This window comes from Molossus molossus, unplaced genomic scaffold, assembly GCF_014108415.1.
Source record: "Molossus molossus isolate mMolMol1 unplaced genomic scaffold, mMolMol1.p scaffold_m16_p_1, whole genome shotgun sequence".
Lineage (NCBI taxonomy): Eukaryota > Metazoa > Chordata > Mammalia > Chiroptera > Molossidae > Molossus > Molossus molossus.
The window spans coordinates 125,808,472-125,834,264 of NW_023425344.1; the positions used below are offsets into that span (position 1 = coordinate 125,808,472).

The 25,793-nt window shown below is 40.5% G+C and overlaps 2 pseudogenes; one reads left to right on the forward strand and one right to left on the reverse strand.

Annotated features, from left to right (window-relative positions):
• Nucleotides 1-18,668: 18,668 nt before the first annotated feature.
• LOC118638254 lies at nt 18,669-22,096 on the forward strand (annotated as a pseudogene).
• Nucleotides 22,097-23,848: 1,752 nt separating this feature from the next.
• LOC118638319 lies at nt 23,849-24,571 on the reverse strand (annotated as a pseudogene).
• Nucleotides 24,572-25,793: the final 1,222 nt, after the last annotated feature.

Consider the following 25,793-nt stretch of genomic DNA (forward strand, 5'->3'; position numbering starts at 1 on the left):
CTGGGACTGAACCGCAACTTAGGTACGTGCCCCTGACCGGAATCAAACCCATGACTCTTTGGTCCATGGGTCGATGCTCTAACCACTGAGCAAAACTGGCCAGGGCACCAATTCAAATTTTTATTAGTTTAAAAGTTTTGTTTGTATTTCATTTGTACATCTTACTTTGACTTCAGACATCAATAAGATCCTCATAAGTAGTTTACATATTTGCTCATATATGTAACATTGTAAAAAATAATCTTGTCACAACTCTGAGGTCTTTTTTTTTTTTTTTAAGATGCAGTTAAATACTCATATTTGAGAAACACTGCATTAAGTCAAACTTCCCCATTATAAAGCAACTGTTTCACTCAGGTATTAGATGTGAACATAAATGAGAATCCCTTATTTCTCCCAGATGCGTTTTCATTTACTGGAAAGAAATGCAATCAATACACACTCAAGGAGTATTAAATTTTTTTTTTTATCCTCACCTGAGGACATTTTTCCATTTTTTGTTCAGATAGAGTGGGAGGGAGAGAGAGGAAGAGGGAGAGAAACATCAACATGAAAGGGACACATCAAGTGGCACGACCAACCAGGGCCGGGGACAAACTGCAAACAAGCGAGGTACGTGCCCTTAGTGGGAACCGAACCCAGGTCTCTCTGGACCGAAGGCCGACGCTCTAACCGCTGAGCCAAACTGGCCAGGGCTGGAGTATTAAAATTTTAAGTGAAATGTTTTTTTCCAGTGGTCATGAAAACTCTGGAGTGTCCAAAAGTGGTTATATTAGGCAGAACTGATCTTGACAAAAGTCTGGTCTTACCTCTTCAGATGCAGTGGTTCTCAAACTTAATGCTCACAGACTCACCTGAAGTGCTTGCTTAACATGTAAATTACCAAAATTCTCCCAGATTTTCTAGATATCTGGGGGTAGTAGTTCTAGAATGAGGCCCTGGAATATTCACTCCTAACGAACATCTCAGAACATTCTGATCTGATGATGCAATAACCCCCATATTTTGAGAAACATATCTTTATTTTAAAATGTTTTTATTGATTTTTTTTTAAGAGAGAGAGAAAGGAAGGGAGAGAGAAATAGAAACATTGATGAGCGAGACATAGATGGGCTGCCTCCTGCACGCCCCCTACTGGGGATCAAGCCCGAATGTGCCCTGACCAGGAATCAAACTGGGACCTTTCAGTCCATAGGACGCCGCTCAATTCACTGAGTCACACCAGCCACATGAGAAACATGTCTTAATGTCTCCTAATTTTCATGGTCTTTGTTCTGTCCTTCACTTCAGAGCCAAGAGTGTCTTTCATGAAGCTCCATGGTGGTTTTTTTTCTACAAGAACTCCCTACCATAAGAGGAGAACTAGGAAGAAGTTTCAGCCTATTCCACCTTGGTATTTTATTCACTATTATAAATCTCCATACTAGTTTGCAGAACATTCTATAATATAGCAGTACCTTGAGCTATTTTGTTTGTAACTAACAAGAAGTAACTAATGTTTAAAGATTCAACTACCAAATAAAAAATCTCAATTGAAAAATAAAATGTGACCAAGACTTATTGTCTATCAACCTCTTTTTTAAAAAAACCTTGTTCTGGCCTGCATGACTCAGTTGGTTGGGTGTCATCCTGTGCATCAAAAGGCTGCTGGTTCAATTCCTGGTCAGAGCACATACCCAGGTTATGGGTTTAATCCCCGATCAGGGTGTTTATGAGAGGCAACTGTGACACATCGATGTTTCTCTCTCTCTTTCTCTCTCCCTTCCTCTCTTTCTAAAATCAGTAAAAACAAAAAATTTAAAAAGCCTTAAACAATGATAAGCAATCTCAATAGTCTTACATTTTAGTGATTTTTCTTAAATCTCCACTGAAGCTTCAAGTACACATGAAAAAACCCTTCTCATTCCGTACAAAACAGATAAATGCTTTCATTTTAGATAAAAATCACTAGTCCGGTACATTAGCTTCAATGGTTGATATAGAATGTGTACTACTGAATACAAGTCTCAATGCAAGTCACCAAAAACCCAGTCATCTACAAATCAAACTAATGTTGCTAAAAGACCAGAGTGTTAACCTGTGATTTTTAATGGCAATGTTTGTGCAAGTTACACTCCACTCCCCACAGCCCAATGCCAATTAAAACATAATACATTATTTGAAACAAACGCTTTTCCTAGGAAAGCAAATATTTTTAGCATGGGAAAATTACAGGATCAAGGCTCACCTGGTGGCAAAAAGCTCCAGGGAAGTAATTTTTCAATCCCAGCTCAGCTCCTGATGAGTTACTGAAGGGGACTTGGGTTCACTGCCCAGTTTCCTCATCCATGAATCTGGAATAATAACATGCCAACTTTACAAAGGAACCATGAAGTATAGCATACCAAGTGATGGCAGCATTTTCCCAATTCAAGATATGAAATTAGGACATTATCGTTTGTGACATTCCCCACATACCCATCAATGACCGTCTGCTATTTTAACTATTAATTGCTTGTTCATTCTCAGTTTCAATACCTTCTAGTTAGATCACTTTGGGACCCCTAACCTTGATGTCTCCCTGGCTTCGGTCTCTGTTGGTGAACCCCCAAACAAGCTTTCTGATAAACATTACTCCTGACTCCCAGATCACCCTTTCTTCCTAGCAACCTCTGGCTCTGCATGCAGTGCTCATGCCCTGGCCTGTGCTGTCTCTGGACGGCTAGCCAGCTATTGATGGGGTGGCCACAGTGGCTCCTGCACAGGATGGAGAGCACATTTTTCCCTGACTCCTACCCATACCTCCCCTGTGCAGCGCTGTACACACTGTAATAATGCCCCTTGTGTGTCATAGCTATGTCACGAGCCTCCTTAGTGCATATGTCTCATCCTAACTTCTTTCAGATTCCCAGTGCTCTGTACATAGGCGGTTCAATGTATGCCTCCCAAACAGTAATTCATTGTTAGATTTGTCATTCATCAAGGATTTGGTTTGTAAATTTGGATTGAATAAACCTGAAACAAGAAGTGAAAAGATGCAAATTTAGGAATCCTGTTAGTACCCTGAAAACTGATTTTGTTTCCACCCTCAAGTATCCTATTTCACATTTTAATATCCATGAGATTTTTCCTAGCTAAGTGGATTTCCTCTTTCAAATATAATCAATAAACATATCACAACCATATAAACACCGTTAACTGAAAATATTGTTTTAGCTTAATATTTTGTTCTTATTATATTATGATTTATATTTGGAAAGGCATCTGTATGATTCATTATTATATATGGAAATAGTAATGTCCCATTTTGTGGCATTCCATATAAATGAAACTTCTGGATAAATGAAAATTAACTCCTTAAAGACCAGTTCTATGAAAAATTGTACCATCTTTCATGGAATGCATAGTTTTTGAAATGATGATAAAATTAATACTAACATAATTGATTGTCAATGGATGTTTTTCTAAAATAATGTAGATGCCTGACTCCTTGTACAATGGAAATCAACATCATTTAACTTTTTCATTATATCTCCAGATTATCATTAAGAGTATCGATTATTGAATATTGTATTAATCTAGCACTAATTTTACTTCTTAGAATTCTTATAGCTCAATATTTCCAGATGATACTTTATGCTATTATTTTACCTGCTGATCCCTTCTAATTTACTGCTTTTAATCTACTGCAGACTGGCAAACCAGGTAATGAAACCTAAGAGTTAGAAACATGCTTGTTCACTGTTGGTGGAAATATTAAAATGGTACAACTGCTATGGAAAATAGTATGATGGTTCCCAAAAATATTAAAAATGGAATTATGATGTGACTTAGTAATTCCATTTTTCAGTATATACCTAAAAGAATTGAAAACATGTTCTCAAAGAGATTTTAAACACTCATATCTATAACAGCATTATTTATGAGAGCCAAAAGGTGGAAGCAGCCTAAGTGTTCATAGACAATTGAATGGATAAGCAAAATGTGGTATACCCATACAATGGTATACTATTCAGTGTTAGAAAGGAAGAAATTTTGACACATGCTACAATATGGATGAGACTTGACGACATTATACAACATGAAATAAGTCAGTCACAAAAAGACAAATATTGTATGATTCCACTTATATGAGGTACCTAGAGTAGTCAGGAGAAAATGGGGAGTCATTTAATGGGTACAGAGTTTCATTTTTGCAAGATGAGAAGAGTTCACGAGATTGGTTGCACAACAATGTGAATGTACTTAACACAAATCAACTGTACACAAAAATAAAGTGGTAAGTTCTATGTGTATTTTACCAGAATTAAAAATTAATTTAAAAGAGAATTAGAAACATGCATCACTTCATAAAATAAATATTTCTCTTGTCCCTACTATGTATCAGACCCTGTTCTTGGTGCCAGGGTTAAGGTGTTCAACAAAACTGAATTTTTGCCTCATGGAGCTTATATTCTCATGTATAATATATAACAGCATCTATACCTTTGCAGTCTACCCAATAAAGTGCATACTTCTAGGACATTGGTTTTCATAAAATAAATTATTTACCCAGAATATCTGCAATCTGATTTGTATATAACTGAAGGATATATCTGAAGTTTAAATATTTTAGTTCAAAAAGAGCGTAATGATTAAAATTTAAAAATTGATCTCTCTGCAACATCTTTTGGGTGTTTTTGCTTAGATTTTCTTTCCACTGTAGAGATTAAGAAATGGGATGTGAGCCCTGGTTAGTTTGGCTCAGCGGTTGGAGCGTTGGCCTGTGGACCAGAGTCCTGGGTTCAGTTCCCGATAGGGGCATGTACAAAAAAAAAGAAAGAAAGAAAGAATTGGGAAGTGAGAGACCAAATAAACAAATAGACAATGGTCAGACCATATATATAAAAATAGGATTTAATTCACAATCTACAACAACCTACCCAAGAAACCAACTTCTGATCTATATTAAACCACCCAGAAAACCAGCCTACCTGTAAGTCAGACTTGAAGGACACAAGACTGCTATCTGTAGTGACAATCCTGGAAGTAAAACAATTACTTCTGTAAGAATTAGCCTAAAATGGTCAGGACCTAATTAATAACTGACAGCTTACCCAATTCTTTCCTTGCTTCCAATTTAGATCCAACCAGAGTAAGCCAAATCACAAATCACTCCTAACCAATCACAGAGGATGCCCAGCTTCTAGTTAGCCTGCCTCTAGCTTCCCCAGGACAACAGCTTCCAATCAGGGTGCCCCTGAAGCACTTTGCCACTCCTCTGCCTACCTTTGAATCTCTGCCAAAACACAAGAGAGGGTGGCTGACTCAGAACAGCTTTTGCTTTTTTGGGTTTCATTGGTCTTCACTTATTTCCATAAATGTTTTCTATATAATTGCAAATTGCTATTCAATATTTTAAAACAGTTAATAACTACCAAAACATAAAGAACTACCAGGAACTGTTTTAACTGCTGGGTTGCCAACAGTATCACTGTCCTTGCCCTTCACCATCTCTCCCTCTCACCCTGGGTTGCCATGGCTTTAACCAGTCATCCAACAGAAGGCATGATCACCATGTGATCAAATATTTCCGAACCAAATAGTTCTTTCATTATTACAATGGCATAATTTTTCACAATTGGATGATCACTTTGTTGTGGTTGCTGTTTTTGTTTTGTTAATTCTCACTGGAGAATATTTTTTCATTGATTTTTTTTTTAAGAAAGAGTAGAAAGGAGGAACAAAGGAAGATAGAGAGCGAGAAACATCAATGTGAGAGATACACATTGTTTGGATGCTTCCCACAAATCCAACCAGCACTGGGAATTGAACCTGAAACCCAGGCAAGTGCCTTTGACTGGGAATTGAACCTGTGACCCTTTCATGTACTGGACAACACTCTAACAGCTCAGCACACTGGCCAGGCAGCACAATGGATAAATATTTTTAAAATTCTTTTAGAATAATTATTTTTCCATTTAGACTCCTGGTTAAATGATCTCCTACAGTAGTTATTTCAGGCATTGAAGAATATTTTACATTTTGTTTGTTTTAATGTTTATGGAGGGTTGGAATGTCCCAAAAAGATGACTTTTGAATAATAGGAACATTGTACATTTTATTTAAAAATGTACATGCAAGAGGTTAGGGACTATTTCTGTTTGCTTGGATCTGAATAACTAGTGGCTAAACATTAGGCATAAGAAAAGTATTTGATAGAGCTGGGTCAGCTGTGATGCTGGATAATTATTGCAATGGATATTATTTTTTAAATACATGTATATCACAGACTTGCAAAACAGACTTTCAAAGAGAAAAAAATTTTTAAATTCCAAATACTCCTCTTTATTTCCCCAGAGACAAATCTGGATAGCTCATAAATTATTTATTATCAGGGTATAATTTTTTAACGATGGATGGTCATTTAAAAAATTTTAAAGTAAAACAGAATTTTACATTAAACCAGAGTGTAAGGGAGTCCCTTGAGACAGGAAGGGAAAATAGAAAAGTCCCTTCTTATCTAGGTCTGGGCAAGTGTCCTTGTTACTGGAAAGGGGACCTGGCCCTTGGCCAGTCTGCCTAGGGCCCACTGGTAGCATGTGGGTTCTTGACATCATGCAAGAAAACTTTTATGAGTCCAGGTTACAATGAGGGAACATTTATTAAAGCTGGGGACTGTAAAACAAGAAAGGTTTAGCACAGAAGCAACAGGGGAACCTAAGTGGACTGCCCTAGCTCTCTGGGAAGTCAAAGAAAAAGAAGCTTTGAGGACAGATTGAGGGAATCAGCTTGGAGTGAGTCACTGATGCCCATTGCTCTCCTGGTTGCAAGTCCTGTGAGATCCCATAGTATTTAGAAGATACATGCCTGTGGGGGAAGTGGGGAAAGGGAATGGGGTGGGGGGGCTACTCCCCAGAGGGAGAAAGAGTGCTGGATCTTTGTCTTGTGGCTTTTATCTCTTTCTTGTAAGTGAGAATCTTAGAGGAGGTCTGAGGGGAGGGTTTTAGCAGAATATTCATCAGTTTTCTAGGTGTGCTCCTTTAGGGTCATGCTCTTCATTAATTGGTCAGTGTCAGGGCAGGGGGTGATTAGTCATTGCTGCTGGTCCTGGTGTCACCCACCTGGTTTTGCTGCTTTTCTAGGTCTAGAGCTGCAACACAACTGAGGCCTAGAGGTTATTTCTAGGGAGGTGACTGTTAGGGTTTGGCTGGTGACACGAGCTTGTAAAAGAATTCAGAGAGAAGAGAAGAAAAGGGAGAAAGTTTATTTTGCTTTCCCCACAGTAGGGAAAAGGGCCCATGCATTGACAGGCAATACAAGGTCAGGAAAGAAAGCGAGAGTTGCTCTTTTAATGGGGACTTTGTGGGGTAAAGGGTAATTTGGGGCAGAGAGAGGATTTTGTTGAAGTTGAACAGATGCAGGGGGGTTGCCTTGCAGTTTGTTCTCCAGAAGACAGTCTGGCAGATGTGTCACAGAGGTGTCCTTATCATATCTTCTCTAGCCTGTAAACTATGCTTTGGAGCAAAGAAAGTGTAAAAAGGGGGATGAAGAGGTTACAAAGAGTTCAGGAAAGGGAAACTTGTTTGAAGGGGAGAGGGAAGGGAACTTTCTATTTATCAAAGAGTCTTCAGTGTGAACTATCCTGGAGTTGTTAAAACAGCCAGGAGGAGGAGTAGGGGGATAATTGCAGTCCTTATCTATTTCTTGTTTGAGTAGAAAGGTGGTTTGAATTTAGAGACATCAGCAATCTCTGCATTTAATTACCAGGTGCTTCTCCTAAATTGTGAAAAAATCATAACAAAAAGAAAGGCCTGTTTTCTGTCCTTACAGTGACCTTCTGTATCTGCTGTAAATTGCTCTGGCAGTTTGTTCAGCTATCTCTCTCAGTTTCCCCCATTCCACTTGTCCTGGTTTACTGGCCTGTCTCATCCTCACTTTCCCCTCTAGTCAGAGAACTCTTGTAGAGGATGGCATCTCATGAGTTGAGAGGAGATATTTTGGAGATTTCCTACATTATTTTTCCTGGTATTTTTCTCAGAGACTTACTAAATTATCAAATTACATTCTTGTTTATAACTTTAAGTTCAATGCATTATGTAATTAATCTTAAAACTCATTATTCAGGTGTTCCTGTGAGCCTGCACCCACTCTCGACTCTATCCCCACCTTCATCTGTGGAAAAAAGGAAAATGTTTAATGCAAAGGATCTGTGGATGAAAAGGGGCCACGCACTAAACCTGACAAGCTCTGGGAGGACTGCTTGGTGGCCTTACAAACGGAGACCTAAAGTAACTGTTGGGACTTACAGGGCAATATAATTCCTAACAGCCATTTTGCAAACCTCCCCACCATAGGAGAACTGACCAGATAAGAAATGCCACTGGATACCAGGAATCAAAGAAGCACCACCTCGCATACCCACATTCCTGCTCAAGACCCCCTGCTCAAGCCCACCAACCAAGACCTCAAAACCCACTGACTGACCAAAGCCTCCCGTCAATGGACACATATAAAAATGAAACTCCAGCTCCTAGGGGCTGCCATCAATGAGCCAGTAGTACCCCATGGTTCAGTGATATGTAGCCCTTCCCTTTGGATATCCCGATCCCCCATCTCCTTTTCTTTAAATAGACCCAATTTTTCTGTATTCACCATCTGAGATTGCTATTTAGTTTGCTCGTCCACCTCGAACTGACTTTCATCTTTCATTTTGGAGGCCCGTATGGGGATATCCAGAAGGAAAGCTTTCCCTTCTCCTCCTCTGACCCCCCCCCCTTCTTTCCTCTCTCTTTCCTCGACCCCTTGAGACTTTCGGTCTCAGGGTCCAACATGACCATGTTCAAGCTGGACTCCTGAGCAGCAGCAGGAGTGCCAGATTATCAGACCCTCTGATTTCTACTAATGGGTGAATCGCTCCATTCTTGAGAAGAGGGCACTAGGGACCAGCGCTCTCAGTTTCCCATGGGGCCACCACTTTTGGGCATGAATCAGCCACTTAAAAGTTACTAGGGAAGCAGTTGCTAGAAGACTCCCGTGACAGTATAAACCATCTTGGGATGTGCAAAATTGCATTAGGCAGCCTGCTAGTTTCAAGCAAACATCCTGTTGTAGACTGAGAGATCAGATTCAGACTCCAAAATGGGTTCAAATTAAGAGAGCTTTATTAGCCGCACAGTGACTGTCCCATCCTATACAGAGGAGAGAGTAGCCCCAAGCTCAGGGGGTGGGTTGCTTATATAGTTGTCTTAGCCCCCGTTAAAGAATTTGGGCTAAGGGTTTGCAAGCAAGCACATACAGAAGCAGATATTTGCAGTTAGCTGTTATGCCTGAGGGAGCAAGCAGTTTTGGTGTACACAAAGCAGTGGTTATCTATACAATGCAGTGGTTATCTATTAGCAACTACTTCTTGCCATTCTCTTAAAATCCAGGGGGTAAGGTCATGTGTTTGTCCTTTACATTTTGAGCAACTGAGGTATACTATGAAAAAGTACACCCTGGCCCAAACTCTAGCCCAAAACACTTTATAGGGTTTTATTTTGGAAACTGTGAACCTTGGCATTGCCAACTCCAGCATTTTGAGGAGAGATAGCTCACTGGTTGATTGGTCACCATACATTAGGGTTTCACTGGCAAATCCCAATGCTGGGTCCAACCAGTCTCACTCATACTAGGGATTAAATATTGAGGATGCTCCTATTTTTCCCTAGCCATTGGGTACTGATTCAGTTCAATCTGAACCTTTTCTAGTGATGGGAAACCTCCTAGAATTGATTTCAACACAAGAAAAAAGTCAGTAACAAGGTCGGGGCTGGTTCTTGGTTTCTTCCTCTCACAAGGCACTATAATCACATTTTTTCATAGTACCACCATGGGCAACTCAATGTCTACTCATCTTAAGAACTCACCTCTGGCCTGCCTTTTAAAGCAATACAACATGGCCACAATATAAATTAAACAATCAGGAGATCTGGCCCCAAAATGGCACTCTCAAATATAAAGCCATTCTTCAATTAAATTTATACTGCCATCGCCTAGCCAAATGGCCCAAGATGTCCAATGTTCAGGCCTTCTCTGAACTCAGCAGTCACCATGAACTTTGTTCCTCCTGACACATCTTCTCTACCTCCACTCCTCAGCCTCCACCTCTAACCCCTTGCCACCCTCAGCTCTTTTACCTACCTATCTTATCCTTTCCCCTCCAGCTCAGATCTGAGGCATTCTTAAGCAACTGCTGAATCTTTGTGGAGGTTGGAAAGAAAGGCTGAGACACATGGGAAGTTTGAGATGACTTGGGGCTCAGCACACAAGCATTGCTCCTGAACCCAGTTCATAGTATGTATGAAAGTTTATTGCCCTGGCTGGTTTGGCTCAGCAGTTAGAGCGTTGGCCTGCGGTCTGGAGAGACCCGGATTCGGTTCCCGCAAAGGGCATGTACCTCGGTTGCAGTTTGTCCCCGGCCTTGGTTGGGTTGTGCGGGTGGCAACCACTCGATGTGTCCCTTTCACGTCGATGTTTCTCTCTCTCTCTCTCTCCCTCCCACTCTATCTAAATAAAATATTGAAAAATGTCCTCGGGTGAGGATAAATAAAATAATAAAATAAAAAAAAAAGGTAAAAAGTTAAGAGATTAAATTTATTAAAAAAAAAGAAAGAAAGAAAGTTGATTAAAACTCTACAGATCTCAAAATAAAACTAAAATTAACATGGAAAATTCTGCCCCATGGCCAGAAACTCCCAGCCCCTTTACAGAGATGGGAGGATTTAACTAGAAGTGATATCAATTTAAGATGGCTAAATTATAACTTTTTTATGCCTAAATCAAATTTTTTGCATACAAATTAGAAAAAAAAATGGCCTTAGAATTAAAACTAAATAAGCAAGAAGCTTATCTTGATTACAAATTAGAAATTCCTGGGAGGAGCACACATCCATTACATAGCAACAACAACAACAAAACAGAAAGGCTGGTTTCAGGCAATAGGGAACAGCCATTGTATAAGTTCCTTTCTCTGGTACTCTAATGGATTTTATTTAATGTTAAAGAATATAGCACTGGGGGAGTGAAAAATGGCAGCAGAGTGAACGGAAGCTACACAGACCATCTCCCAGGACCAAACTGGATTTATAATGAAAATAAAGAAATCGTCAGGAAGAGGCAACCAAAAGGCAGCTTGGAGGACCACATAACCAGGGACACTGATTCAATCCTGGTAGGCTTGCGAGGATGCGAGAGGGGGCTGGGAGCCCACGGTCTGCAGCGGTCTGCAGCGTCCTGGGCTGGGACCTGCTGCAGCCTGGGCTGGGACCAGCGGACTCAGCTGGGACCAGGGAACTCGGCTGGAAGCTGCGCCCTCGGCTGGGTGCTACGCCCTCGGCTGGGTGCTATGCCCTCGGCTGGGTCCAGCTGCCTCGGCTGGAAGCTGCTGCTGCCTCGGCTGCATCTGGCGACCGTGGCTGGGTACTGTGGCCTCGGCTGGATGCTACCCCCTCGGCTGCTGCCGCAGCCTCGGCCGCCCTTGGCTGGGAGCAGCACCCACGGGTTGAAAGTCCCAGGCGGCTCCATGATGCATAGTCCGGACAGAGGCTAAATTGGCAGCAGCCACTCACCTTGGGCTCCGGCAGAGGGAAGGCAGACTGCACTGGAACTGTGTGGGGACATTTAGGATTTGGAGGGTGCTCAGAGCTTTTGCTGAGTGCAGCCACGCAGGACTGTGGTCATCTTACTCCTTCCCAGGGCCCTGGGGAGAGGCGGCGGCCCTTCCAGTGGAGATTCAACTGCACCTGGTGGCCACTGAAAAACTAATTGAGGCCCATTGACAACCAGCATCTGCCCCACCCTCAGGAAATCCTCTTACACTGAGCACCTGAGGGAATTTTTCAGGCAACTCAGAAACCAAGGTTCTTCAGGTGACCTCTACTAATAGCCTCCAGGCAAAAAAAGCTAGAGGATAACTACCATTCCCTGGGCTAGCAACTCTAACCAGGAAAGTTAAGACTTGACAGTGGTGTTTAAAGTGGGTCCTCCCTGGTTCATCTAAACCCAGGAGAGGGAGCCACAAACAGCAGAACACCAACACCCATGGAAAAATTTGGCAGACTCCAAAGCCCACTGTGTTAGCCAAAATGGTGAAAAACAGAAACAAAAGCCAAATGAAAGAGCAAGAGACCTCTACCGAAGATGAGATAAAGGAGGTGCAGTTAAGCAAGTTAATAGAACTAGAATTCAGAGCCATGATCTTGAGAAAGCTCAACAGCATGTGTAAGGACATAGAGATGCTGAAAATAAGCCAAATGGAAATTAAAAACCACCAAGAAGAGATAAAAAAATGACATATCAGAAATGAAAAACACATTGGAAGGTCTAAAAAGCAGAGTAGAGGAAGCTGAGAACCGGATCAGTGAATTAGAAGACAGGGTAGAAAAAATCAACCAATCAGAAAAACAAAAGGAAAAAACTATTAAAACAACAGGAAGACAGCTTAAGAGAACTGTGGGACAACTGGAAACGTAATAATATTCGCATCATAGGATCCCCGAAGAAGAAGAAAATGAGCAAGGGTTAGAGAATATATTCAAAGAAATAGTGACAGAAAACTTTCCTAATTTGGTGAAGGAAGAAGGCATTCAAGTTCAAGAAGCACAGAGAGCACCAAGTAAGAAGAACCCAAACAGCCCCACACCAAGCACATAGAAATCAAAATGCCAAAAATTAAAGACAAAGAGAGAATCCTAAAAGCAGCAAGAGATAAGCAACAGGTTAGCTACAAAGGAAACCCCATAGGGCTCTCAGCTGACTTCTCACAAGAAACACTACAGGCCAGAAGAGAATGGCATGAAGTAATCAAGGTCATGAAAAACAAGGATCTGAATCCAAGACTACTCTACCCACCAAGGCTATCATTCAAAATAGAAGGTCAAATAAAGAGCTTCCCAGAAGAAAAAAAAAGGCTAAGGGAATACATTAGCACCAAACCAGCACTGCAAGAAATGTTAAAAGGACTGCTGTAATTAGCTGGAGAAATGGGAAGAAAAATAGAACCACACTAAACAAAAATGGCAATAAATTAGTACATATCAATAATCACCTTAAATGTAAATGGACTGAATGCTCCCATAAAAAGACACAGAGTAGCTGATTGGATAAGAAAGCATGACTCATCTATATGTTTTTTACAAGAGGCCCACCTCACAACAAAAGACTCACGTAGATTAAAAGTGAAGGGATGGAAAAAAATATTCCAAGCAACCAGAAGGAAAAAAAAGTTGGGGTAGCAATATTCATATCTGATCAAATAGATTTCAAAATGAAGGCCATAACTAGAGACAAAGAAGGCCACTACATAATATGGAAAGGATCTATCCAACGGGAAGATATAACCTTGATAAACATATATGCACCTAATATAGGAGCACAAAAGTATATTAAAAATCTTCTGGAGGACTTCAAAGGAGAAATCGATAGCAATACAATCATAGTAGGGGACTTCAACACCCCTCTGATATCACTGGATAGATCCTCTAGACAAAAAATTAGCAAGGAAACACAGACTCTAAATGAAGCACTAGACCAAATGGATTTCATAGATATCTACAGAGAACTACACCCCAAAACTACAGAATTCACATTCTTCTCAAGTGCACATGGGACATTCTCAAAGATAGACCACATGTTAGGGCACAAACTAAGTCTCTACAAGTTCAAGAAGACTGAAATCAACAAATCATCAAACAAGTGTTGGCGAGGGTGGGGAGAAAAGGGGACTCTAGGACACTGCTGGTGGAAATGCAGACTGGTGCAGCCACTATGGAAAACAATATGGTGTTACCTCAAAAAATTGAAAATTGAACTTTCATTTGACCCAGTGATCCCACTTCCAGGAATATACCCTAAGAAGCCTGAAACACCAATCAGAAAGAATATATGTACCCCCATGTTTATAGCAGCACTATTTACAATAGCTAAGATCTGGAAACAGCCCAAGTGTCCATCAGTAGACGAATGGATAAAAAAGCAGTGGTACATATACACAATGGAGTACTATGCAGCTGTAAGAAAGAAAGATCTCTTAACCTTTGAGACTACATGGAGGGACCTGGAAAGTATTATCCTAAGTGAAACAAGCCAAACAGAGAAAGACAAGTATCATATGATCTCACTTATTTGTAGAATATAATGAACATAATGGTCTCAGGAATGGGGTAGTCCCAGAGACGTGGAAGTGGGGTACAGACTGACAATCCCAGAAGAGGTGGTGGTGGGGGAGAGATAAACCACAGAACTTATATGCATGTATGCATGAACAGTGGACATGGACAACAATCTGGGAACAGGGCAGGGAGGGAAGGGGAGGGGGGAATCAGTGGGGGGAAAAGGAGAAACATCTGTAACACAAATTAATTAATAAAAAATAAATTAATTAAAAAATAAAATAAAATTGGCTCTACTTACAAAAAAAAGAATATAGCACTGGCAATTCTGACCTATTCCAATAAATATACCTGTTGGTTTCTGGAAGTAAAGCAAAAAGATTGCTGAACGGGTTCTGCTGGGAAACTGTAGAGGATTGTGATCTCATTGCAGAAAGCAAGGTCACTTTAAAAAGGGTTATAGAGCCCTGGCCAGTTTGGCTCAGCGGTTAGAGCGTCCGCCTGCGGTCCGGAGAGACCCGGGTTCGGTTCCCGCTAAGGGCATGTACCTCGGTTGCAGTTTGTCCCCGGCCCTGGTTGGTCGTGCGGGTGGCAGCCACTCGATGTGTCCCTTTCACATCGATGTTTCCCTCTCTCTCCCTTCCTCTCTCTCCCTCCCATTCTATCTGTACAAAAAATGGAAAAATGTCCTCGGGTGAGGATAAAAAAAAAAAAAAAAAAAAGGGTTATAGAAAACCAAAATTGGACTTAGTAAAGAAACCAAAAGCAAGCATAGGATTGCTCCAAGGGCATTCCCCCTTCTTCTCACTGATAGTTTGGGAGGAGTTGAAATTTTCATAAAAAGGGAAGCCACTGAGGCTCCTCTGGATACCTGGGGATACTTTATTTGTTCTTAACCACACCCAACTAAGTTGCCTCCTCCCTGTGAGTAAAAGCTCCTGTACAAATATCAGAAGTAGCTAATCAATGTCTGGGGTTTTTTTGTTTGTTTTGTTTTTTAATCCTCACCTGAGGATATTTTTACAGTTTTATCTTTAGACAGAGTGGGAGAGAGAGAGAAAAACATCTATGTGAGAGAGACACATCACTTGGTTGCCTCCCTCATGACCCTGACCAAGGTCAGGGATCAAACTGAAACCAGAATTGAACCCATGAATCTTTGGTCCATGGGCTGATGCTCTACTGCTGAGCCAAACCAGCCAGGGCGGGCAAGCTTTTTAAAAATTAGTTATGCCCACATATGTTTTTTCCAGAAGGGTAATATGAAATTAGAGCTAAATTAGCTAGATACTAAACCAAAGATGAAAGTGATGATTTTGAGTCTCATGCTCTACTGACTGAGCTAGCCGGGCATGTCAGAAAGTGATGATTTTAACTTTTTTTTTCCTTTATTGATTTTAGAGAGAGAGAGAGAAAGGGAGAGGGAGAGAGAGATACAGAAATCAGTAAGAGAGAACATCAATTGGCAGCCTCCTGCACAGCCCCACTGGGGATCAGGCCCACAACCTGGGCATGTGTCCTGACTCGGAATTGAACTGGCAACCCCTTGGTGCATAGGTCGATGCTCAACCAGTGAGCCACACCAGCCGGACAAAAGTGATGATTTTAAAGAAACCTCCCAAGAGGAAACTAATCTTGAGACTGAATGTATGATAACCATCTTCTCTTCATTATTAACATTCATGAGAGCCTCAGGGATAGTTTTACAGAGTACTCACTGTTGTGGTGTGAGAGAACCAAGCCTCCAAATGTGACGTGAGAAAACCGAGAGACCACCAGAGCCAAATTAAAGCCAAATGGAGAGCAAAGCCAACCGGCGACTGATCCTGAGTTCTTGGAGACCAGCCCTGGGGCCTCCAAATGTTGTGATGCGACAGAGTCAAAGAAAGACCCACTAGAGAATTGAAGTCCAAATAAGAGCCGTTTATTAGCTGGCCAGCACCTGATTCCGAACACCCCTGTGACAGAGTCTTTGGAATCAGCCTCAATATGCTTTCTTACATGCCTTTTATATCTTACAGAAAATAGAATCTTCTTGATATAATGTCCAGGGCCACAGCTATATAGAATTAGTTTGCCTTAAGGATAAAACAAGAATACCCAGGCACATCCAGAAACACCCAGGTATTTTAGGTATTTCAAGGTACATTGGGTCTCACTTAGCCCCGAGCTGCACAAACACAATGCAAGCCTTATTCCTTGAGATTGTGGACGAGGTCGAGCCTCTGACTCAAGACCTCCAAGCTCTGTGGACTCAGACACATAGCCAACAATTTCTTGGTTTAGGAAGTATTCCAATTTACTGAGGTTATTTTGACTAAACAGATTTAGCTAGAGGGCATACAATGACTTTCCCAATCATCAATATGGAGCAGCATAATAATTTACCAATTATCAATTATGGGGTTATAATCATGCCAGCACACTCACCCTGCTCAGAGTGGCCAAAGCAGCCCAAAGACTTGCAGAGATATCTCTAACTCTTGGCTTGCTAAGTATCTGTCTCTCTATTGATGAAGGACTAGTCCACAGTGCTTTGAGAGTTCCCCTTTTGGGATATATGCTCACCAACTGGGAGAAATTTGACCCTGAGTTCCTGAAGAAAAAGACTAATCTTTTATATAAAGTGAGCAATAGAAAGGTTTGGCCAGCTAATGGCACCATTAATTTTAATACTATCTTGCAACTAGACCTGTTTTACCATTCCCATGGAAAATGGATGGAGGTTCCATATATCCAAACCTTTATGACTCAGGCAACCCTAAGATATATGCTGCCTGTAAACTAATAAAATGTACCAAATGGAAAGAAACATATAAAACATGGATAGCCCTGGCCCGTTTGGCTTAGCGGTTAGAGTGTCAGCCCGCGGACCAGAGAGGCCCGGGTTCGGTTCCTGCTAAGCACATACCTTGATTGAGGTTTGTCCCCGGCCCTGGTTGGGGTCATGTGGGTGGCAACCAGTCAATGTGTCTCTCTCAAATCGATGTTTCTCTCTCTCTCTTCCTCCCTCTCTCCCTCCTGCTCTATCTCAAGATAAATGCAACAAATAAATAATAAAAAATGGATAGATTTGTCATCCCCTTGCCAATATTTGGGCTATTGAAAATGACCAAAATTGGCCCTGGCCAGTTTGGCTCAGTGGTTAGAGTGTCAGCCCATGGACCAGAGAGTCCTGGGTTCAGTTCCCATTAAGGGCATGTACCTGGGTTGCAGTTTGTCCCTGGCCCCAGTTGGGGTCATGTGGGTGGCAGCCACTTGATGTGTCTCTCTCACATCAATGTTTCTCTCTCTCCCCCCATCTCTCTATCTGGAGATAAATGCAAAAATGTCCTTGGGTGAGGATAAAAAAAAAAAGAAAATGACTGAAATTGTTTTACAAATGAAGTTTTACAAGGCCAGAGGTGTGGCTCCAGAAACAATTCAAAGCCCACCAAAACATGTTACCTTTGTAAAACCTCCCTTATTCATTTCAACAGGCCATAAATAATAGGCATTATGAAACCAAAGTCCCAGTTTCTTTGAAATGCAAATTTCTGATTTTCATCGAGCTTCAGTCTGGGCCATTTTTAAATGCAAATTTCTAAAAGGTGATTCTTATCAAAAGGGAGCAGATCCATTTAACTTATTTTAGCCATTCTTTTCTAAATTTGTGAATTTTGAAATAACTAAATCTTTTGAAATAACCGAAACATTAATTGCTAGATAAGTCTTAAGTTTGCCTGCTTTTGGTGGATTTGTAACTGTTGATATGTAATATCTTGTGTATTGTTGAAAATGTGTTACTTAAAAGTAAACGTGTTTAAAATGTATTCATAAATGTAAGAAAAATACAGTCTTTTCTAACAAATAGTTAGATGTGACTGAAACTATTCCATTTCAAAGTCAGTCACCATTTTGTGAGATTTTCAATCCCACTACTCTGAAATACCTCAAATACCAACCTCTCCCCAACCTCACCCTCCTCTTGAATTAGTCAGTCATGCCAGACTGTGAAACCATGCTCCAACCAATGAAAAAGATGCATTAACACATCAGAGATAAAAACAGAGCAGACTTTCCACTCAGCACCTGCACTAACCAGATTCTTTTGTTTTATCTCACACCCTTCTGCAAAAGTCAAATTTGCCTTGCCGAGCCCTTTTCAAATTTCTGTTTCATTCTGGCAACATTGCCAGAGAGTACTTCCAATAATAAAAGTCATTCTAGAAAATACTGATTGTTTATGTATTCATTTATTTTTTTATTATCATTGGAAATTGAGGTTTCTAAGAGGTACGAGTTAAGTTGGAAAGAAATTATGTAATATTGCTAATATAAGGCATAAGGTATAGAAATACATTTTTTTTTTTACAGGACATGGATTGAAATTGAGGTATTCTAATGATGATTATTCCTGAATGAGTAAAAAAAAGCTTGTGCAAATTATAGAAGGATGTGAAGGTTGTAAAAGTTTCAAACCCAATCAGGCTTCTGTTCTTCCCAAACCTGATTTCTCTGGTGACATTATGTGACTCTAGGACCTGAAGTTGTTTTCATTATACTTTCCTTATTATCCATATGGGGGAAACCTACCTGTCAGCTTCAGGGTAAATCCTTTATCAAAATGCATCTTATAAATGCTGAGATGGAAGGTAAACCTGCCCCCTGGACATAGAATCACTCACCCACATGACCGTCCCTAGGCAACACCTGGGTGACAGGGACCAGTGAGTCAGGACCTACCTGATCATCCCTGACATTTGAAGGGACCCCTTATCTCCTGCTTTTTTTTACTGGTGTGGAGTTGACTCCCCTGCCTAAATGGGGCAAATCCATTCCCAGGGTACTTGGTTAATGTCCTCGTCATTGGTAAGGCCACCCTCAGGGCATGGGGTCAAATGTCCACAAGTCAAATGGGCTTTCTGATTAAATCCTCTGTCTGAGCATGCCCATTCTCTGGGCATCTAATACTTGATCATTGGTAAGGCTACCCTCAGGACAAGGGTAAACACATCCACAGACTACTCATATCTGGAACATTTATTACATCAATTTTGACAACCCCACTCTTGCATGTCACATCTCAAGTCACTAGGGTTTCTGACTTTTCAGTGGGCCAAAGCAGCCCTGCCCAATCTCACTTCTTTTCTATTTCATTTCTTCCCAGATGGTGGCATGTGAATGTAGTATGTGAAAGGCATATGTGGAATCAGGGTAAGTGTTCATTTTCTTGCCTTATCCTAAGGTAAGAGCTCAGGTTAGTGCTATTAATTCTGCCTTTTGAGCGGAAGTGCCTGGAGGAAGGGGAAAGCTTTCAATGACCCCAGTGGTGCCTGTTATTACATACCTGCTTTTCTTTCTCCCTTGTGTATGTAACTACTCCCATCTATGTTCCAGGTGTAGTCTGTGTCATCTAAGGGCATGTCTGCTAAGTTACTTCTAACCATCTGCACATCTTTCTGAATCTCTGTGCATGAATGTGTTGTAGCTTTGGTGGTGGGTAGTGTAAGAACGAGGCGGTGCTGAGTAACCAGATGAGTGCAGGTTTATTGAGGGAAAGACCTGCCGGGCTACCTCTGAGGAGAAAATAGCAACCCGCTCATCCAGACTGATTTTTTTTTTTTTTTTTTTTATTTATCCTCACCAGAGGAGATTTTTCCATTTTTTGTTCAGGTAGAGTAGGAGGGGGAGAGAGGAACAGAGAGAGAGAGAAACATCGACGTGAAGGGACACATCGAGTGGCTGCCACCCGCACGACTGACCAGAGCCGGGGACAAACTGCAACCGAGGTACGCGCCCTTAGCGGGAACCGAACCCGGGTCTCTCGGGACCGCAGGCCAACGCTCTAACCGCTGAGCCAAACCGGCCAGGGCCCAGACTGATTTTTAAACTTAGGGCCCAGACTGATTTTTAAACTTAGGGCTGAGGTGGGTGGTCGTTCAGCCGAGGAGTCATGGTCGTCCGTGATTGGTTGGGGGCTGGAGACTCCTGAAACTTGTTTTTCTTGCCAAGCAACCGTTTGCAGTTTTGGGTGGGTTAGGGTAGTTCCGTCATTCTGTCCGCCTGACTGGAGTGATGGGTTTTGGTTTCCTGGAATGAGAGGCTTAGGACAAGGTTAAACGATAAGAGGCTTGGGGCATCAATATGAAAGTAAAAAATTTAAGAGGCTTGGGGCAATAATATGGAAGTTAGAGATAACAGGTAGCAGTGGCTGGGTTAAGCAGATTCCATTTTTGTACAGATATGTCGGGTTCCTAACAGGATAGATTGATATTGTGCCAGTCTGGAAATGGTGAGAAATTGAAAGGCTTATTGTTTAGCAGATAAACTACCTGGTGGGAGGAGAAGACCTCTGTTTTCTGTCCATATGTCAATTTATTGCTTACTGAACCAGGACAGCAGTGGTAGCAAGGGCCACCCTCTGGCCACTATCTCTAATTGCTTAGAGAAATAGGCTAGTGCCCAGAAGTCTGGTCCATATTTCTTTCCTAACACACCCAAGACTATTCCCCTTTTTTCTTCTGTGTAAAGGAGAAAAATCTTTGTGCAAATTAGGGAGGGCTAGGTCTGTGGCTTGTGTTAGATCCTGCTTTAAAGTGTTGAGGGATGTTTGGGTGACACAGAATGCCAGTTACGAGGCTCCTGTTCTGAAAGAGCTGGCCCAGTGGGCCTAAAGGAGTGACATTATTGGTATCATCCTCACCCTCCTTCCTGAGGGTCAAAATATTGGGGCTAAGCTATCCAGAGAGAGAGGACTGTTATAACCTGCTTGGCCTACTGGATAATGATGAGAATATGACTCTATGTGACATCATCACCAACTACCTGGTGCAGCCTGAAGATACCAAGATGTCATGTGTGCAGATGACATGTGCGCAGTATTAGTAAAAAAAAGTCCACTAAGATGTCATATTTAAGTACTCGGCATCACAGGGGTTATTATACCTTTAGTTACTGAAAAACAAAACCTGATCCAGCATGCCAAGGATTACTGGAAAATGCAATTATATCTAATATTGAAGGAAACACCAGAGCCAGTTAAGACCTCTGAAGACATTAGACTCTTTCAACAGCAGGAAAAAGAAGATAAAACTAAAAAAGGTGATTTTTGTTGATTAGGAGAAGAATTCTGTCACTGGTTCCTTGCACTTCTTAATTCTCAGAATCTTTTTCTAGGACCACCACAAGATGAATGGGGGACACAGCACTTCTGGCAGGATGTCAAGCTTATGTTTTATTACAACACATCTGAAAAAAATGTGATAGACTACCAAGGAGTAGAAATCATGAGCCTTAGTCTGCTGTCACTTGTGAACATCTTTTTGTCAGTCCCAACTTTGATACCCATGGATTGAAGTGTGTTTCTTTTCTGCCCAGCCGGTGTGGCTTAGTGGATTGAGTGTTGCCCTTTGGACTAAGAGGTTGGATTCCGGTCAGGGCACATGCCCAGGTTGTGGGCTCGATCCCTGGTAGAGGGCGTGCAGGAGGCAGCCTATTGATGTTTCTCTCTCACATCAATGTTTCTATCTCTCTCTCCCTTCCTCTCTCTCTCTAAATATATATATAGATAGATGATATAGATATAGATATAGATATAGATATAGATATAGATATAGATATAGATATAGATATAGATATAGATATATTTAATGTGCTTCTCCCTGTGGTCTGGTTATGGTTGGATTTGCTGGGACTGTCCACTGAGGGAACACTTGTTTGGGCATTTATGAAAAAAATTTTTGAGGAGAATACTTGGAAAATCAAATTTATCATCCTGAAAATTATTGGAGAATGTTCCCTTGTTTCTGGAACATTAATGAAACCAGCTATTACACTTGAACCAAGTGACTTAATGGCTTTTTATAATGTAATCACTTTATGTGGTACTAACAAAGTACAACATAAGGCCAGCAGATAGTAAAACTGGAGTCCAAGCTTTATGCAGTGGAAATGAGGCATTGTTGAACAAAAGAGAACTGGGTTTAAGTAATCCTCTAAAGCATTGATCACTGTATGTCAGTCTGTATGGAAACGCTTCCAGATATTACACTGACATATTTTAGTTGACAAATCTTTTTTGACTACAGACTAACATATATGAATACTTGTCTTGGGGCTGCAGCAAATGTTCTGGGGGCTTAATGCAGTTCATCAAATGAATCCCACTTCAGATGTTTATATATGTTGTGCCTTAGAAAACAGGTAATATTTTCATTTTACTGAGTAAATATTTCACTAATGTGTGTATTTTCCACATTGAAAGGGAGTGATGGTGTTCAAGGTGTTCCCCTTTTCAAGTTTCTTACTTTTAATAATCTGGATAATTTTACAAACACATCTCATGACAATATTTGTAAAATATACAATTTGAAAGTATTACAAACGTCCCTCCTTTTTTTCTCCCATTGACACTCTCCTCCCTGCTCCTGTCCCCCACTACCTTCGCTGCACTGTTGTCTGTATCTATTGGTTATGCATATATGCACATATGTTCTTTGATTTATCTGTTCCCACCCCTACCCCCATTCCCTCTGAGGTCCATCACTATGTTCCATACATCCATGTCTCTGGATCTATTTTGTTTGTCAGTATATTTTGTTCATTATATTCCACAAATAAGTTAGATCATATGATATTTACCTTTTTCTGACTGATTTATTTCACTTAGCATAATACTCTCCAGGTCCCTCCATGTTGTCTCAAAGCGTAGAAGATCTTTCTTTCTTATAGCTGTGTCGTATTCCATTGTGTACATGTACCACAGCTTTTATTATCCACTCATGTACTGATGGACACTTGGACTGTTTCCAGATCTTAGCTATTGTAAATAGTGCTGCTATAAAAATAAAATTGCATATACTCTTTCTGACTGGTGTTTCAGGCTTCTTGGGATATATTGCTAGAAGTGGGATCACTGGAACAAATAGCAGATCAATTTTTACTTTTTTTAGGAAACACCATATTGTTTTCCATAGTGGCTGCACCAGTCTGTATTCCCACCAGCAGTGTACTACAGTCCCCTTTTCTCCACATCCTTCTCAACACTTGTTATTTGATTATTTGTTTATGGTTAGCCATTCTGGCAGGTGTGAGGTGATACCTCATAGTCACTTTAATTTGTATATCTCTGATTAGTGATGTTGAGCATTTTTTCATATGTCTCTTGGCCATTTGTATGTCCTGTTTGAAGAAGTGTCTATTCAATTTTAATTGGATTGTTTGTCTTTCTTTTGTTGAGCTATATGAGTACTCTATATATTTTGGATATTAATCCCTTATCTAATGTGTCATTGACAAAAATGTTCTCCCTCATTGTGGGTTCCTGTTTTATTTTGATGCTGGTTTATTTTGCTATGCAGAAACTTTTTAGTTTGATGTATTCCCATTTATTGGTATTTTCCCCCTTTGTTTCTCTTGCCCTAGGCAGTGCATCAGTGAACACTCTGCTACATGTGATGTCTGAGATTTTTCTACTTTTTCTTTTAGGATTTTTATGGTTTCATGACTTATATCTAAGTCTCCTATGCATTTTGAGTTTATTCTTGTGTATGGTGTAAGTTGGTGATCTAGTTTCATTTTTTTTTTTTTGCATGTAGCTGTCTAATTTTTCCAATACCATTTATTTATTTTATTCTATTTTTTTTATTAGGACACCAAGTTTTCTTTATTTTGGGGAGGGGAAGGGACATCACAATTCAACTCAATTAAGAGAAACATTTTTTTTTTTTTTTATCAGTACAGAGGTCTTCTTTTTACACTTATAATGCCATGAATTCATAGGGAATGGGTTCTAGCAGCTCAGGCTCCTTTCCATTGGTTCTCATAAAATGTGCTTCTCTGGCCCTGGCCGGTTTGGCTCAGCGGTTGGAGCGTCGGCCTGCGGTACAGAGAGACCCGGGTTCGGTTCCCGCTAAGGGCACGTACTTCGGTTGCAGTATGTCCCCGGCCCTGGTTGGTCATGCGGGTGGCAGCCACTCGATGTGTCCCTTCACATCGATGTTTCTCTCTCTCTCTCTTCCTCTCTCTCCCTCCCGCTCTATCTGAACAACAACAAAAAAAAAATGTGCTTCTCTGGGTGGAGCAGGCTGAGGCTTCAGTTGAACCCAGGTACCTTTCTCTTTGGCTTCCTTCTTTTTCTGATCATTTTCCTTCATACGTTTCAGGAAGCTATCTCAGCTCTTAGAGTGCTTGATATGCTCAATACGTACATTAATTCTCTTGGCAAGAATGTCGCCCATGACTTGTTTGTTCACAACAATGCTCACTGCATGGTGGGTGACACTGTAGACTCTTCCAGTTTTGCCATGGTAACATTTGTGGGGCATTCCTTTTTGAACCGTGCCCATTCCCTTTATGTCCACAATATCACCTTTCTTATAGATGCACATGTATGTAGCCAAAGGAACAACTCCATGTTTTCTAAAAGGCCTAGAGAACATATAGCAGGTGCCTCTCCTCTTTCCCTTTGCGTTAGTCATTTTGGCAAATTACTGAAAGATGAAGATTCTGGCTGAAAAGAAGCCCAATACCATTTATTGAAGACTGTCTTACCTCCATTGTATGCTCTTGCCTCCTTTGTCAAATAATAATTGAGTGTAACATCACGGGTCGACTTCTGGGTTCTCTTTTCTGTTCCATTGATCTATTTACCTGTTCTTGTGCCAGTGCCAGGCTGTTTTGATTACAATGGCTTTGTAGTATAACCTGATATTCGGTATTGTGATCTCTCCAACTTTGTTCTTTTTTAAGATTGTGGTGGCTATTTTGGGATCTTTTTTGATTCCATATAAACTTTTGGAGTATTTGTTCTAGATCTGTGAAATATGCCATTGGTACTTTAATAGGGATTGCATTGAATCTGTAGTTTGCTTTAGATTGTACAAACATTTTAATGATGTTGATTCTTCCAATCCATGTACATGGTATATGCCTCTACTTTTTAATATCTTCCTTTGTTTCTTTTTTTAATGTCCTGTAGTTTTCTGAGAACATGTCTTTTACCTTCTTGATTAAGTTTATTCCTAGGTATCTTAATTTTTTTTGTTACAACACTAAATGGGATTTTTTTTTTTTTAGTTTCTCTTTCTGAGTGTTCATTATGGTGTATAAAAATGCTATCGATTACTGGATGTTAATTTTGTATCCTGCTATTTTCCAGATTTATTTCTTAAATCTAATAGTATTTTTTGGTGGAGTCTTTGGGGTTTTTTATGTTCAATATCATGTCATCTGTGAAAAATGAGAATTTCACTTCCTCCTTTCCAGTTTATATGCCTTTTATTTTTTCTTCTTGTCTGATCACTGTGGCTAACACTTCCAGTACTATGATGAATAAGAATGGTAAAAGTGGACATCCTTGTCTTATTCCTGTTCATAAGAGAAATGTTTTTAGTTTTTGCTCATTGAGGATGATGTTGGCTGTAGGTTTTTATATATGGCCTTTATTATGTTGAGGTAAGATCCCAATATTCCCACTTTGCTGCACCTTTTTATCAGAAATTGGTGCTGGATTTTGTCAAATGCTTTTTCAGCATCTATTGATATGATCATAAAATTTTTAGCTTTCTTTTTGTTTATGTGGTATATCACATTTATTGATTTGTGATTATTGTACCAGCCTTTCATCCCTGGGATAAATCCCACTTGTTTATGATGAATAATTTTTTAAATGTATTGCTGAATCCCATTTGCTAATATTTTGTT